The 17,659-nt window shown below is 34.9% G+C and overlaps 1 long non-coding RNA gene across 1 annotated transcript; it reads left to right on the forward strand.

Annotated features, from left to right (window-relative positions):
* Positions 1-4,517: 4,517 nt before the first annotated feature.
* Positions 4,518-5,096, forward strand: LOC131612575 (uncharacterized). The gene is made up of 2 exons (XR_009287429.1): positions 4,518-4,653; positions 4,868-5,096. It is a non-coding gene; the product is annotated as an uncharacterized LOC131612575 (long non-coding RNA).
* Positions 5,097-17,659: the final 12,563 nt, after the last annotated feature.

Raw genomic sequence — 17,659 nt, forward strand, 5'->3', positions numbered from 1 at the left:
CAAAAGTAAAATAGAACAACAAAAGTAACTAATATTTGACAAAAGTAAAGTAGATAAATACAACTTAATGTAAGGTTATGACAAGAAAAGTAAGATGGCCTAGTGGTTGGTGGTGCCCCCTTGCAATTACTAAGACATGGGTTAAATACCCATGGGAGACAAAATTTTAGCATTAATATTTGACATTTTAACAACTAAACAATAAAATAATAATAAAACATGCCACATGGAATTAAAATAAATAAAAATTCCAAGAAAGTCTGCCACGTCATTAAAAGTTATAAAAAATAAAAAAAAATCCAACTAAGCCTGCCACGTCATTAAAAATAATTTTAAAAAATAAAAAATATGGTTGCCACGTCATTAGTTTTGATTATTAAATTTCTTGAAGGGGCAAAACAGGGAAATCTTCATATGTTAGGGGGCGAATCCAAACTTTTTTTTTACAGGGGCGTTTTTCAAACCTCGCCCATATGGCAGGGGGCAAAATAGCTATTATCCCTAAAAATATTAAGAATTCGAGTGAATTAGAAATGTAATTAAAAAATGAAATATTAAAAGTATATATGTACTTGAATGGATAATATATAACATTTTGATGTTTGTTTTGTGAAAAAAAATATATTTTGGACTTTAAACCGAGTAAAGAAAATTTAGTTTATATACACCTATTGTTTTAAATATATCTCACACATGTAATCAATAATATGAAAATAAATATTTGAATGTGAGTATTTGTTGGGCTGAATTGTACTTTTGTGCCTTTACTTTAGGCAATATCTCAATCTAATCATTGATATTCTTAGGTATCTGACGCAATTACATTAACACTTCTGTTTTTGGAGATACACATCAGGAAGTGTTTTTTTGTGACAAAATATGGTTTTTTTCGGAGCTACATCTACGGAAGTAGTTTAAAATGGTAAACGTTGGAAAAATTCAAATTAATTCAATTCAGGGAATCTTCCGTAGATATAACTCCAGAAAGTCTTTAAAACAGAATGTTCCATAGATGTACTTACAAAATATTATCTTATATTTTAAACAAATTATGTTTCACTCCAAAACTCCATTTTTTTATTCAACGATAGAATAATACAGCAAAAAAGTACATAAACTAGTGCAATGTCAACTCAATGTTATATAGTACATGAAATAATACATCATATACGTCATTCAATGGGTGATATGCCATATACATAATCAAAATAAAGTACATCAATGTAATAAAAATACAGACATCAAAATAATCAGCACGATCGCTACTGTGTGTGCCGGATAACATCTACATCCTCTCCTCTGTCTCTCGCGCCTCCTCTGCATCCACCACCTCCTCTACCGGCTCCTTTGCCTCTACTGTCTACTACCCCACATGTCCTAGCACGATGTTTACGCTACACCAGTTCCCCCTGTGCCACCTCCATGATATTAGGGATGGCAACGGGTGCCCGCGGGTGCGGGTTTTATACTACCCAAACCCGCACCCGAAATTACCACCCGAACCCGAACCCAAACCCAAAAGCTATTCGGGTGACAAAATAACACCCACGCCAACACCCGTTGGGTTCGGGTTTTTTCACCCAAACCCAAACCCGCAACAAAATACATAAAATATATTTTTCTTACAATTTTCTTACAACTTTCCATAAAATATATATATATATATATATATATATATATTATAATATATATTATAATATATATATATATATATATATATATATATATATATATATATATATATATATATATATATATATATATATATATTCGGGTGTGATTTCGGGTTTCGGGCGCGGGTTTCACACTACCCAAACCCGCACCCAAAATATCGGGTGGCACCCGAACCCGAACCCAAACCCAGTCAACTCGGGTTTTCACCCGTTGACTCGGGTTCGGGTGCGGGTGGGCCCCGCGGATTTGGGTTTGTTTGCCATCCCTACATGATATCATTTAGTATACACCTAGCACCAGACCCCTCAGGAAATAAACCACCCTCAATGCCTGCCCGCGCTATATTAACTATCCAACGACAACGAGGAAGCACATCCTGAGTGTGGTCCAACTGAGACTACTGCTCCTGCAATATCTCCTGATAAGCTGGTCTGGGTGGTGACCTCGCTGCAGTGGGGACCATGTAAGGCTGTGACACAATAAAGAACCAAGTGATGTACCCATTGACACAACTCTAGTCTGGCCCTACTCTGGTAGCCCGAGCCTCGTCCGGAACCATGTGCTGTTAATAGTCAACAAAGATCTCGTCTATCTGCCGACGGGTCAACCCGAGAGGAGCGGAGACAGAAAGGTGGCGAGGTATCGTCTGACAGTAAGCTCAAATGGACCCCTAATCCTAGCTTTTCCCACAAATGGTCCCTGCTAAGGTGCCACTAAAGCAATATTTATTTTCACACCATAATCTACCTTATATATTTCGTTTTCCCCTCTCATAGTAATTTTTCAATCCAACTCTAATCTACTGATGGATTTTCCAGCATCACTTTTCTGTTCCTATTCTCTAGCAGATTTTTTCCTTGACCAGAATTATCTTTTTATTAATTATTATTATCAACTGATGGTTAATCTTTATTAGAAGTACCATATAAAGATCTCTGATACAACATAAATGACCCATTACCATAACCTTGATTCCCAACCTTGTTACACATATTGAGTTGTTCTCCCTCAAAATAAAATTATTGGCTACATTCGTAATACAAAAAAGATTGGCGTAACAGAGTACAATAGCGACATGATAAGGTATGATGGCAGTAATGCAAATTAATATAACACACAGACAGTGAGGAACAAAAAAGGTAATCTTTAGGAATAATCGAAGAGGAAGATGATGAGGAGAGGAAATTGAGAGATTTTAGGGTTCTGTTTTTTAAGAAAAAAAAAATCTTTTTAGGGTTTTGTTGTTGAGTATGCTTGATTATGTATTTTAATAGTTATTAGAGTAATAACTAATAACTCTTATATTGATTAAAGTGAGAAATATTACAGAATGAGAAAAAGTTATTACAATTGACTACTCTTAGTATATTTATAGTTAATAATAGACTAATAACTAATTCTCTATTTCTCTAATAGTCCCCTGCAAGTTAGAAGGTGTTCAGAACACTTCTAACTTGAATTGAGTAATACATCAAATCGTAAGAAAATATAAAATGTAGCCAAAAGTACATCGACGAAGATCAAAGTCTTAAAGGAAAAAGCTTAACCATTAAGTAGAAATCACAACTGAAAAGCTTATCCACCTAATATAAGAAAAAGAGATTAACCACCATAAGGTAGAAGCACAATAACAAAGCTAAAAAATGGCACAGAGCTTAACCATCAAGAGTACAAAACACTTACGATAGAAACACAACAAGTGAATGTTAGAAGGTGTAATGGCTACAAAGTGAAGTAACAATATTAAAGTTGTGCCAAAGGTGTTTGGTGAGAATATGATTATTCTACTAATAATTCTAATAACTCAAATAGCCAAATTAACACAACCACACACAATTAAATAATTAAATAATTATTATACTATCAAATAATTGAATAAAATAAATAATTAATTAAACACCGAATAAAATAACTAAATAAATAACTAATAAAATCAGGATGTTACAGGCCCCGCCAAAACCCGCCCGCGCCCCAAATTTAATGGGGGAAAACCTAATTTAATTGAGGGCAGGTGCGCGTAAAACCCGTTTTTTAGTTACGAGGCAGGGGCGGGGGGATGCTAGTACCTGTCCGCACCCACCTCCGCCCCCTCCTATCTAATAAAATTTATTAGTTTTATTTTTAATAACTTTATTGCTCATTTACTCTTTCTTAATGTTAAAATATTATGTTTATTAGAATTATTATTTAATTTTTTAAAAATACAAATTAAATAAATATATCAAACATTATAATTATTCTTAAAATAATCAATTATTTAATTTAATTATTAATATTTATTGTTAGTGAAAAAAATATGCACTTTAAAAAAATACATTTTATGCGGGTGGGGGCTGGTACGGGATGGGGAAACCTGTTCATCGTTGGAGGCGGGGGACTAATTATTAGCCCTGGCCGAGTTTGGGAGTGGGGCTGAATCTGGGAGGCGGGGCGGGGATGGGTTTGCTTAAACCCGCCCCTGACTCGCCTCGTTGCCATGCCTAATGAGTATAATGAAAAATGGATATCAGAGAATGCTCATTGATTTCCATGTGAATCGAACTTTATATCTTAAGTTAAGTGGAGTGAATTTTAGATAAATTGGAGCTCAACTATTTGGGCCTTTTGTTGGTCCAATTACTTTAATTTTGTGTGCTAATATTTTAGGGTACACTGTTTTTTATTTTATTTGTAAGCACTATTTGTATTGAATGTATTTGTTGATTGGGTTAATGAATTATTTATTCTTATATTTTAATTAATTTTTGACTGAATTTATGTCATTGTTTTTAACATTTTAAAAAAGAAAACATATTTAAAATAAGAGATTTTGTTTCCATTTAAAAAGAAATGATTTATGAAAAGATTCTTAGAAATTAAATCACTATAAGTAGTGCTTGATAGATGTTCTTTATCATATTGTAGAAAAGATGGCTATTGGTATCAACAGAGTGCATTTTTTCATTGCAATGCTATGCATTGTATTTGCTTTGACATCAGGTACCATATTTATAAGCTGTTAAACTCGAATTATTGTATTACATTATTTTTCATTGGGTTAATTCATAGTGTTTTTTCTTTTCATTTAACAATTAACTAATTTTTAAAGCTTGTATAGGATAGAGAGAGTATAATGTTCTCCAATTTAAAATGAAACTATAAATTAATAAGTTCTATGTACACACAATACCTTACAATAATCTATTTATTGCAGGAGGAGCCATTGATTCAAAATCCACATGGACTTATTGCTTTGGACAAGGTCCATGTCCAAATAATGATCCAGCTTGTAGCAACCTTTGTCAACAAAAGAAGATTTCTCAAGTTGGCAAGTGTATTGCAAATCAATGTTGTTGTAGTGGAGAATAGTACCATCTCCTCAAACAATTTGTAAACGCCATCAAAATAAGTTTAAAATAAAGTACTTTGTTTAAGTTTTTTTATAGTATTGTTATACTTTTTTTTTCCTTTTTTTTTTCCAAGTATTTTCTTTAATTTATTAATAAATATTGATTAAGCTCTAAATAATATCAAAAGCACAAAGAAAAATAAATAGAATATATCCAAACATAATAATAACAATAATAATTCAAAACTCAAATAATGATAGCCTGACATGAAAGCTATTGTTGCACGCTCGCGAAAAATATATTGCATTGAATAACAGAGTCGTCACGAAACTTTATTTATCCGAGAAGGGAAAATATCGAGAAAATTCAAAAGAAAGAAAGTATAAGAAAATGGTCTTGCGACCAGAGACCGAGTAAGAAAGTCGGCTACGAACAGGGAAGTGTAATTCGGTGGGAGAACTGACTTTTAATTTTATTTCGCAAACAAATGTTGCGGTGAGCAAGAGTCGCCACCGACTTTTATTTTATCCAATTAAGAAAGGTATAAAAGAGCAGGAAAGACATTTTTAAAAGACTTGAGTTCGGGGGGTAGGTTATGCAAAGGGAAGGTGTAAGCACCCTTATGGTTATACATGGGCTCTTAATTGCTTAGCTCACTTTTGAATTGTTTGAAAAGTGTCGTGTGTGTTTAGAAAAACAATTTGAATTTGAGAATGTCTAAAAAGACAATGTTAAAAAAACGGGGTGTGAAAAGCGTTTTGATTTATTGTGAGCAAGCACTTAAGAGTTATCTACCCTAAGTTTGTAAGGTCTTTCCTATTCTGAAGACTTTCCTTGAGCGGTAGTACTATCCATACCATTTGAGGGTAGGTAGTTCTATACATTGGATGTGCGGGTCATCGAAGGGTCGTCGAATCGTCATAGGGGTTATCCATACCATAAGGAGGGTAGGAAGTCATATGAGATATGAATAGTCATAAAGGCAACCAATAAAGATACCTTATCCATTTGAAGGGACTATCACCATTTAATCAAGGGACAAGATCATTTATACCGAAGGCGACATCAAAGGGACTATGATCTTTAAGTCGGAGGGACATGGTGATTTTGAATCGAAGACAGCATAGGCTAAGGCATCCCTACGCTCGAAGGGACTTGACTATTTTGATCGAAATGCAGCATAAGAGGGGAAACCTTAGAGGGGAGTGTGTGCAGCAATCGCGTGTTATGTTCAGATATTTAATCTTGATGTTAGTGATCTAACGGTTGATTTTAATCTTACCATACAATCCTATTAGCCATACATCTAAGCAGTTTATATTTGCGGAAATTAAAATGTGGAGATTAAATCCTACGCTATTACAAAAATACCCATGCGACCTATACATCGATTTCTAATATTTAAATATATATGAAGTAATTTAAACAAATAAATACACAATCATGCGACAATCATTGAGAATTTTGAGATGAGAAGAGAAATCAGGGGAGATTAAGGTTTAGTAGAAGACTTAGGTTAGTGTTTAATTAAAGTCTAATTACAAAATTACTTATTAAATTACCTAATTCTAAGTTAATTATCCTAAGTCTAAATAATTATTAAATCAAATTAAATCTAATCTAACCTAATTAAATCTTGAATTGAAAATTAGTCTTAATTATTAAACTAAAAAAAACTAATTGAATCCTAAAAGGTTAATTATTGAATCAAATTAAATCAATTAGAATAAAATCTAAATAATTTTAGTGATTTTTCTTGATTAAAGTGAAATAAAAACCTAATTAACTAATTTAACCAAAAGTTAGAAAGAAAATTATTTTACTTACCTAAACCTAATCCTAAAATTAATTAGATGTTAATTGATTAATGGTTGATTAAATGGTTAGTTAGAAGTTAAATGGTTAGTTAAAAAAAACAAACAAAACAAGCAAAAGAAGGAAAAAAAACAAACAAACAAACAAACAAACAAACAAACAAGAAGGCTGGGCAAGTGATCCAGTGAGGAGACTCTATGAAGGTCCATGGTGGACAAACGTGCTGGAGCCTTGGATCTGGATGTAGTGGAGATCCTATGGTGGATTCGCGAGGACGCACCATGTGTCTGGTGAGGAGGCATGCGCTGGATCTGTAGATAACTGCAAGCAAAAAATAGGTGAAAATAACTTGAAGGCGCTGGGGATCGAACCATAGGCATCATAGTCACGCATCTCCCTCTCCAACCACTTGTATTACACGCTTGAGCTGTTAATGGAATCAAATAAATAAAACAAATAACAAGAAAACACTCATTAATTGAAATAAAAAGAATCAACGTGTGGGCCCCTTTTCTGTTGACTATCCAATCGCACTAAGAGAGAGGATGTGGAATTGTTGACTGGCCTATTGAAGATCCACACGCGATGTCCACCCAGTCTTTCAGTCACTGTTCACGTTCTTCTTCGCTCACCCCTATGGAATTTCCTGCGGAATTATCCACGGGATTACCTGCAGATTTTTCCGCGAGTTCGTCCTTTCCATGGCTGTGATTAAAACCTGCAAAACCAGCAAAGCAACAAACACTAATACCACCCAGATCACATAAATTGGACCTTGTGAACACGTTGGTGCCGTTAGTTTGGACTGAAACGCCCTTAATCTACGAAAATGAAAGCAAACTTCTTAACACCATAACAATGGTGTTTTGCGTTTCAAGTCATGAAGCTTCATACCACTGCCTTGAATCCTCTCTAATCATCACCAGGAACTCATTCATATGATTAGTTTTGATCAAAACAAATTAAAACATGAGATATCGAAATCAGAAATTATATGAATATGGTGGACATGATACATGCATTCTAAATGTTATGGAACTTAACTAACGATTCAAACTCACTCTCCAATACCTCAGCAACAAATTGAGATAGTTGGGATGCCCTGAAAGTCGCCTCACTTCAAATTCACTCATGCCCTAGTTTCATGTATTTTTTTGAAAGTATGGAAATCTTCTTAATGGCTTCCCCTTCGTCCCCTTATGATCTGAGTTTGTCGAATATATATAGAGGATGGGATTAGGTCAAAAAGTTTGGAAGGAAACAATTATTTTGGTTGAAAAATATTTGATTTCTCTTTTGCACCAAAACTTTATTTTTCGAATCCAATTCTATTTTGTACATTCTTTTCACGTGTTATTGGCCTTAGGATGTGAATTGGTCTTAATTCAATGAATGGAAGATTTTGTATAATTTGCCTTGATTTATTTTTTATTTGATTTGATTTAAATTGAATTTAAATGAATAAATCCAAAAATAAATGTAATAAAATCATAAAATCATTATCGAATGATCTTTGGGCCTTTAATAAGCTTATTATCACGTGGAACATCCAAAACCCTAGGCCCATTACTTAAAAATACAAAATTCCTCACTTCGGTTTTCATGCATTTTCTCAAAATCGACCAACTTGTGCAAGCCATAACTCATTCAATATTTATCATATGGGGATGATCTAGGACTTTTTGGAAATCCCAAGATGTCCCCTACAAGCCACCTTGGAACCTTTTTTGAATTTGAGAATTTATCTTAAAGATATGGTTCCTGACAAAAAACGGCTTTCTATGAGCTTCTAGAAGGACTTGTAATGTTTTGGCTCATACCTCTCAAATGGTGTATTTCTTGGTCTTGAGCCCAACATTAATGTTGTAGAGAATGAAATTTCCTTGAGAATATACTTTGGTTGGGGAATTTATGATAAAGTATGAGAGAGATATGTCCGGTCAAAGTTCAGTTGACTTTCCTCCTTAAAACCCTAATTTAGAAACTTTTCCTTTTGATAATTTTGGAGCTTTTCTTGATGAATCAAGGCTTGAAATTTGGTATAGGGACTCTTTTAAGCATATAGGAAGTCATGAAGTCAACTTGAGGTGTCAAAAATCATGTTTCCTTGAAAAGAAATCAAACCCTAGTTGGGACCTATTGCTTAGGAGAAGGATGAGCATGCCCAACACTTGTGTGACCTTGAGTAGTGGAAGATCATGTGAGTCTGAAGGGATTGCTTGAGCCAAGATATCTTAACATATGATGGAAAAATTTTGGGGTATGACAGTTGCCCCTATTCAATCTTCTTAAACCTGAGGATGTAGATTGGCCTGTGTGCTTGTCAAAATTTGAAGGTGGAAGAGGATTGAACACTAGAATACCCAGAAATTTGCGCTCGATGGTGCAGGAAGTAATGTTGGAGATAGGCTTAAAGATGCCATCCAGTTGTTGGCGGAGTTTTTTCAGAGATGGGCTTAAGGATGCCATCCAGATGTTTGACAAGATGCTTGTCTAAAGCAGATGCTTTTCAGACTGGATCATTCACATTGATTGTATCTAAATGAGAGATTCATCAAAATGAAGTAATGTCCTACATAAGACTATTTGGAGAGGTTCTTGGAAAGGGTAGATCACTGGCCTAAAGAGCGTTATGATAAGAGGCGTTTTAAAGGAAGCTACCTGAATAGGTGTAAGCAAAGGATCGAAAACTGATGTAAAGAAAATTTAGACTTTAAACAAAGCTCGGGAAGGATTGTCTAAAATAAGACTAACTAAAAAGTTCCCTGAAAGGGCAAGAGGCGTCTTAAAAAAGGTCGAATAAATATTTTAAAGAAGATTACCTAAAGAGGTTGAGATATGTCTTAAAGAAGACTACCTAGAAAGGATATGAAATGTCTTAAACAAGACTACCTAGAAAAGCTCCTAGAAAGGATACAACATGTCTTAAATAATACTACCTAGAAAGGCTCCTAGAAAGGATGATAAACGTCTTAGAGAAGACTAACCTAGAAAGGTTCCTATAAAGGATGATAAATGTCTTAGACAAGATTACCTAGAAAGGTTCCTAGAAAGGATAAGAAACGTCTTAGAGAAGACTGCCTGGAAAGGCTCCCAGAAAGGATAAGAAAGGTCTTAGAGAAGACTACTTGGAAAGGCTCCTAGAAAGGATGATAAACTCTTTGATTGTTTCTGAATTATCTTTGAAGAAAGACCCGGAATGAAGCATTAGAATTGTATTTGTGTCTTGAGTGAGCGTTAAGTTTGAATCGTTGATACGATCGTCTTTGCAACGTATCTGGATGATAATGTTCTTTTGATTGTGAAATGATCTGAAAAGGAAAAATTAGTTTTATGCAATATCATGATGCATGTGATGAGGTTCTCGAAATAAACGAGAATGTTGAATGTTGTGTATGCATTATGAATGATGCAGGGATGGACTATATAGTCGAAGCATATCGGTAAATTTGTATATCAATTGCTGGTTGAGAAAATAAATCTCTGTATGCTGCTGGAGGTGATGACAAGGGGACCGGGAATTCATGTCTTCCATTCGAGGATATTCAGTTGGGGATTTTTTATTACCGCTTAGGGATGAAAGTAACTTGAGTGATCTGATCCTGATGTATCTTGGGGACACAATTTTGATTTTTGCTGAACCAAGAAATGAGATTGTTTCCTAGGAAGAAACATCCTCCAGATGTGCTTTTTTTATCATCAGCACTTCCAGCCCAGTCAACATCACAATACACAGACATTGTAGGTTCACACCCTTATGAATATAGCATACTGTAGTCACATGTTCCATTCACATACTTGAGGATTCTTTTAACTCAATTTATGTGACTCATATTTGGTTCTACTTGATATCTAGCACACACTCCAACTGCGAAAGCAATATCAGGTCTGCTAGCTGTTAGGTATAGCAGACTCCCTATCATACTTCTGTACAGACTTTGGTCAACATTTGTACCACTTTCATCTTTAGTCAACTTCAAATGAGTGGGTGCTGGTGTCCTTTTGTGACTAGCTTTATCCATTCCAAATTTTTTGACTATGTTCTTAGCATACTTACTTTGGGAGAGGAAAACATAATCTTCCATTTGTTTGACTTGCAGTCTAAGAAAATATGTCAATTCTCCAACAAGGCTCATCTCAAATTCAGATTGCATTTGATTAACAAAGAGTTTTACCATCTTCTCTGACATTCCACCAAACACTATATCATCCACATATATCTGTGCAACCATAATTTTGCCACCTTCATCCTTCACAAAAAGAGTTTTGTCTATTCCTCCTTTCTTGTATCCATTTGTGGTTAGAAACTCAGTCAACCGTTCATACCATGCTCTAGGAGCTTGCTTCAATCCATAGAGAGTCTTTCTCAACTTGTACACATGATTTGGAAAACTAGGATCAGCAAAACCTTTGGGCTGTTCCACATATACTTCTTCATTCAAGTACCCATTTAGGAAATCACTCTTGACATCCATCTGATACAGCTTGAATTTTAAGATGCAGGCAATTCCCAATAGAAGCCTTATAGACTCAAGCCTTGCAACAGGTGCAAAAGTTTCATCAAAGTCAACTCCTTCAACTTGAGTATAACCTTGAGTAACCAATCTTGCTTTGTTTCTGGTTATCACTCCTTGTTCATCAGACTTGTTCTTATAAATCCATTTGGTACCAATAATGTTAGTTCCTTCAGGTATTAGGACCAACTCCCACACTCCATGCCTTTTGAATTGTTCTAGTTCATCTTGCATCGCTTTTATCCAAAATTCATCATTCATAGCTTCCTTCACATTTTTTGGTTCAATATTGGATATGATCTCTCTGGATCTCGTGAAAATACCTCTGTTGGGGACTCCTATGATAAGCTCTTTGGGGTGATCTTTTTGAATTCTGATGGAGGGTGCTTTGTTCGATGCTTCTGGCTCAGGTTCAGGTGATGCTTCATTGACAACTTCTGTATGAACTGTGTTTTCCGCTTGTGGTTCATAAGATGTTCCAACATCCTCTATGACATTGTATTCTTCATGCAGGTCATCAACAATCACATTAATGGATTCCATCAGAACCTTAGTTCTGGAGTTGAATACTCTATATGTGTCATACCCCAAAATTTGCTCGTCATATTCCAAGATGTTTTTACTCACCTAACTTGCAATTGCTCAAGACAGTGCAAGCTCACTCTTCTCCTAAGCACAAGATCCAAAATTAGGGTTTTTGATTTAATAAAGGAGTTTGAACTTCTGATACCTCAAGTGGATTCCATGGTCTCTCATATTATTCAAAGTACCCTCATGCCAAGTTTCAAGCCCTGATTCAAAAGATTGCTCACTCAATGGCCCAAACGATCAACAATCGACTGGTTGACCTAAAAGTCAAACTATGGTCAAATCACAGTCAAAGTTCATGATTTTTTGTCAACATTCTCATTTTGAAGTATCATTCATCATTTTATCAAGGGTTGATCATGATTCATCAAGGAAAGCTCCAAAATCATCAAATGTCCAAGTTACTAATTTAGGGTTTTGAACTAAAAGTCAACCCAACTTTGACTAATCATATCTCTCTCATACTTTATTAGAAATTCCTCAACCAAAGCTCATTACCAAGGAAATTCAATTCTCTACAGCTTTGATGTTGGGTCCAAGATCCAGAAATGCTTCTGCATAAGAGATATAAGCCAAAACAATACAGGTCCTTCTAGGAGCTCGCAAAAAAGCAATTTTTTCTCAGAAGTCATATTATCAAGATAAAATCTTCAAATGAAAAATATGTTCCAAATTGGCTTGTAGAGGACATCTTGGGATTTCCAAAAAGTCCTAGAACACTTCCATACCATAAAAAATGAGAGAGATATGCCTGGTACAAGTTGGTCAATTTTTGAGAATTGCATGAAACCCTAATTGACTATTTTCACACTTTTGAGTATTGGGCTTTAACATTTGAAGTTCCCACGTGATATTAAACTAAAAAATGGCCCATTAGTCAAATATTATTTATTTTATGAATTTATTTCATTTATATTTGATTTTATTCAAATAAAATCAAATAAAATCATAAGATAATTATGTGATTGATGAATCAATTTTCTTCCTTGATCAAAATGTGATTAAATATCATCTAATGGCTAGGATTAAAAGGGAAATATGCACAAAATAGGATTGGCCAAATATAGTAAGATGTTTGTGCAAAAATCAATCAATTATTTTTTCAATTTCCTTTCCAATCAAAGATGTGATTTTGTCCAAAACTTTCAACCCTAAATTATCCTATATATATATATATATATATATATATATATATATATATATATATATATATATATATATATATATATATATATATATATATATATATATATCTAAACCTAATAAGAGCAAGAGGACGAATTTTCTAGGAGGACGAACACTAGGGTTTCGTGAGAAGAACTCAAGAAAAGGGCAACGTGTGGACAACAAGTTACAGACATTCCTAAAGCCAAAAGATCATCCCATTCATCTCCAGAGGTATCATAGAGTAGGATTGAATTAATCTTTATGCTTGATGCGCTTAGAATTCGCATGCCATGAACATGTTATTCTCATGCATTCTTGATTTCTCTTTTCATTATCTAACGTGTTTCAATTTATGCCAATGGTATATTTGAGTTCCTAACGTGTTTTAAAGGAGATCCAAACCATTAGAATGAAGCCCTACTGCCCAGAACAGACTACGCCATTGTTAGGGCACAAGGTGTCTTTTCTTCGTGTTTCAATTTGCATGGCATTTCAGGATAAATGGATGGTGGATTCGTGCTCAGGAGGTTCTTTTAAGTCGATCTAGGTGATCCGCTGTCGCACGCGGATCAAAACGAGTTGTTTTTCAAAACCGTAGTACAGCGACAATTTAACTCGAATATCGTCTCTCAAGGATTCTTAGTTATTACTAACTAAAATCGAATTGGGGGGGTTGGTTTGGTTTCTGATTAATAAAAAGTGCTTAAAATAAGTGATTCTAAAAATAAGCTGTTTATGAAAAAGTGATTATAAAATTAAGCCAATCTACTGTTTTCGGTTCCGGCTTATCATAGGTTTCTACCTTACCAATTCCCTAAGCGGCTTCGATCTCTATTCGATTTCAATACCAAATGACAAGCACAAAAGATATTAAACAGATTTGATTCCTATTCCGAATTAAGCAAACGGATTAATACAATCGCGAATTAAGCAAACACGATATAGAAACGCAATTTAACGACGAAGCGACGTAAACAACGATTAACAGTTAGGAATACAATCATATGAAATTAATCAAAATATTCCACGAAATAACAGATTAAACAAATGCAAGTTCATAGAATATAATTGAAAGAGAAACGAAATTGAATTGATAAAATAAAAACCTCAAAGCATTTGGAATTCGACTACAGCAGATCGACTCTGGATGTTTAGTTCTCCATTCGAACGTACAGAGCAAAAGTTTGGAAAAATCGTGAATAGTGAAAATCGTGAACAGTGTTTTCGGGGCTGCTAGACCTATTAGGAATCAGCCAAAAATTATTTATGACCCAACTGGGTCGAATTACAAAACTCGACCCACTACTAGCGACCCGAAACAGAAAATATAAAGTGTTGCAGCTTCAAACGCAACACTGAGAATTATAGGCTCCGAATCTGACTTTGGCTCCAACATGAAAGTCGTAGCTCTCTCTCTTAGCTTTCCGGCGATTATTAGAACGCCTCTATCGGACTCCTGGAACTCCAGTTATGATCGTTTTCGTGCAGACTGCTAAAGCTGAAAAATAAAGTGCAAAAATTAAATAAAGCTAAAAATAAAATAAATTATAAAAACATATTAAAACTTAAAAATAATTAAAACAAATGGAAGAAATGCTTTAGTATAAACATGGAAGAACGTGCATTAAAATGCACTGATCAAATTCCCCCACACTTGAACTTTTGCACTCCGAGCAAAATGAAAAACAAAACAAAGAAAACACAAATACATCAACAGTTACTCATCCTAGGCTACACATCTTCTTCGGGTAAGTTTGCATCGACAGGTACTAATCTTACACACTAAGGATATCGTAAGAACACTAACCACAGTTATGCAGACATAAGACTCCTAAATACACAAACCAATTCAAATCATGTTATTATACCATAGCCTAACTTACTCATCCTTTTTGCTCTTTTTCATTCAGGTGCAATCACATTAAGCCCGTTATCTCCACACACTTATAGCAGGACGACCGGTTAGTGACTCTGATCCTTTTCTGCACGGGGTTCCGGTACTTACGTGACATAACCCTTTGCTTACTCAGATGTAGTTGCGGGGGATCGGACCGTAATCCTCCCTACCAAGTTCAGCACCAGAAACCGCTGAACCAACTAACAAAGAGTTTTGAAATCTTTTTTTTGAAGGTTCCACAACCGTTGGGTTAAGTGACCAGGTGAGGGTCACCAAACTTAGAAGGCGCATTACCTTTTTCTTTTTTTTTCTTTTTGGAACATTCACTTATATTCATCGACTTCCCTGCGTAAAGTGTGTGAGAGATAGTGCCGACTGCTGAAATAAACTACTCAAGAGCTGTCAAAGAATGCAAAATTAAGGCTAAAACATAATAACAAATTCAAATCAATTTCCATATGCAGGAGACTTACGGTGTTAGAACGATACCGATCTTGTGAATTTTTTTCCAAGTCTCCGCAAACTCGACTCAAATCATTCTATAGCCTAAAACTTTCAAAACGATGCATATTTATTTATTTTTTTAAACTGAAAACAAAACAAGAAAACAAAACAAGAAAACAAAAGAAAATAAAATAAAGAATAAAAGCAAAGAAAATAAATGATTCCCTTCCCCACACTTTAAACAAGCATTGTCCTCAATGAAAGAACATAAATATAAAGTAAGAGTGGGAGAAAGGAAAGAACACACCCGAGTATTCAAGGAGGATATGTGATTGCATAAACAACCTTTGCTAGTGAAGCCTCTTTTACAATCTCTCCTTCCAAAGTAGGGCTCTCATGGAATAGCCTAATACGGTGTACATTAACCTTGAAATTTATTTTAGTTCCTTATCCTTTTATTCCAGGATCAAAGAACAATCTCCGAAAAGTAAAAGTGTCGAATTCGCACGTGAAAGTGATGTCATTTATCACAACATCAAAGATCAATGGATGAAAGGGCTGCCTCACTAATTTTTCTTCATCTGAAAGTGAGATCTTATGCTCATTACATGATGGAATAATATCAAGAATGTCAATCAAAGTCCATCCAATTCCATTTCTATGTTTCTTCAATGATTTCTGTTCATTCTCAAATTCAGTCTTTGATGAATAATTTAAATCTTCAGGAAGTAGTTCAGACTCTAAAGAAGGTGGTTGTTCAACGGATGGTGTGTTTTGGGCAGCCGAGATTTCAAGTTCAACTGCATAATCAACTTCATCGACAACTTCACCTGTAGGAAAAATGTCACCCTGCAAGGCATCATTAATCTCAGCACAAACAACACACACGTTAGTGTCAGTACAATCAGAGCATGGGTAAACATCATCAAAATCAGACAGTGATGGATAATCAGATGAAAGCAAATCATTACGAGTATCATCAACATTTTCAGAAAGCGACTCAATTTGAAAAATAGAATGCTCTTCCAAGGGTTTTTGGTTTGATCCTTGAGCTTGCTGCATGGCATTCACCAAAGTGGAAAGTTGTCCAATTTGTGTTTGCAAAGTCTGAAGAGTATAATCTATTTGTTGTTGATACTGGAGATTATTCATAGCCATTTGCTTAGCAATATCCTCTAGTGAAGGTTCGGAAGGTGCAGAGCACACAACCTGAAATTCCTTCAGATGCTTATGCGGATCCTCGCCTGCAAAACCATTAAACCTAGGCAACAAATGTGTTAAACCATATTCCAATTCAAAAGGTGCATCAGCCGCAGGATAGTCAATACATAAACCATTATAGTTCATATTAGGGACAGCCAACTGCGTCAAAGTTCTTTGTTCAACCATGGTTTCAACAAATACAGAAATACCAATTATGTCCCAAACAGGCAGAAACAAATAGAAAGAAGGAAAGCGATTAAATTAAATTCAAAAAAATATAAAAACACAGAATTTCATCTAATTAAGACAAATAAGAATTTTGGGAATTTTTTTGGGTTTTTTCGACTCTATGAAAAGAGTAAAAAATTCATTAAAAATAGAAAAACGGTGAATTTGGCGATTTGGGGTCGAATTCCCTTACTTTGCTAGAGTAAGGGAGTATTGATCGCACAATTTTTATGCTCCCAGTAGGCAAAAACGGATTATCAATCAGACTAAATTTCCAAAAAAAATCGTTTTTTTCGACTCAAAAAGGCGTTATGGCCGAAACCGCGAAGAACCTATGGCCTAAACGCACAAACACTAATCCTAAGACTCTAAAATCAGTTAATAATGACAAGAATCCCCGGCAACGGCGCCAATTTGATCCGCTGTCGCACGCGGATCAAAACGAGTTGTTTTTCAAAACCGTAGTACAGCGACAATTTAACTCGAATATCGTCTCTCAAGGATTCTTAGTTATTACTAACTAAAATCGAATTGGGGGGGTTGGTTTGGTTTCTGATTAATAAAAAGTGCTTAAAATAAGTGATTCTAAAAATAAGCTGTTTATGAAAAAGTGATTATAAAATTAAGCCAATCTACTGTTTTCGGTTCCGGCTTATCATAGGTTTCTACCTTACCAATTCCCTAAGCGGCTTCGATCTCTATTCGATTTCAATACCAAATGACAAGCACAAAAGATATTAAACAGATTTGATTCCTATTCCGAATTAAGCAAACGGATTAATACAATCGCGAATTAAGCA

This window comes from Vicia villosa, linkage group LG6 (genome assembly GCF_029867415.1).
Source record: "Vicia villosa cultivar HV-30 ecotype Madison, WI linkage group LG6, Vvil1.0, whole genome shotgun sequence".
Taxonomy (NCBI): domain Eukaryota; kingdom Viridiplantae; phylum Streptophyta; class Magnoliopsida; order Fabales; family Fabaceae; genus Vicia; species Vicia villosa.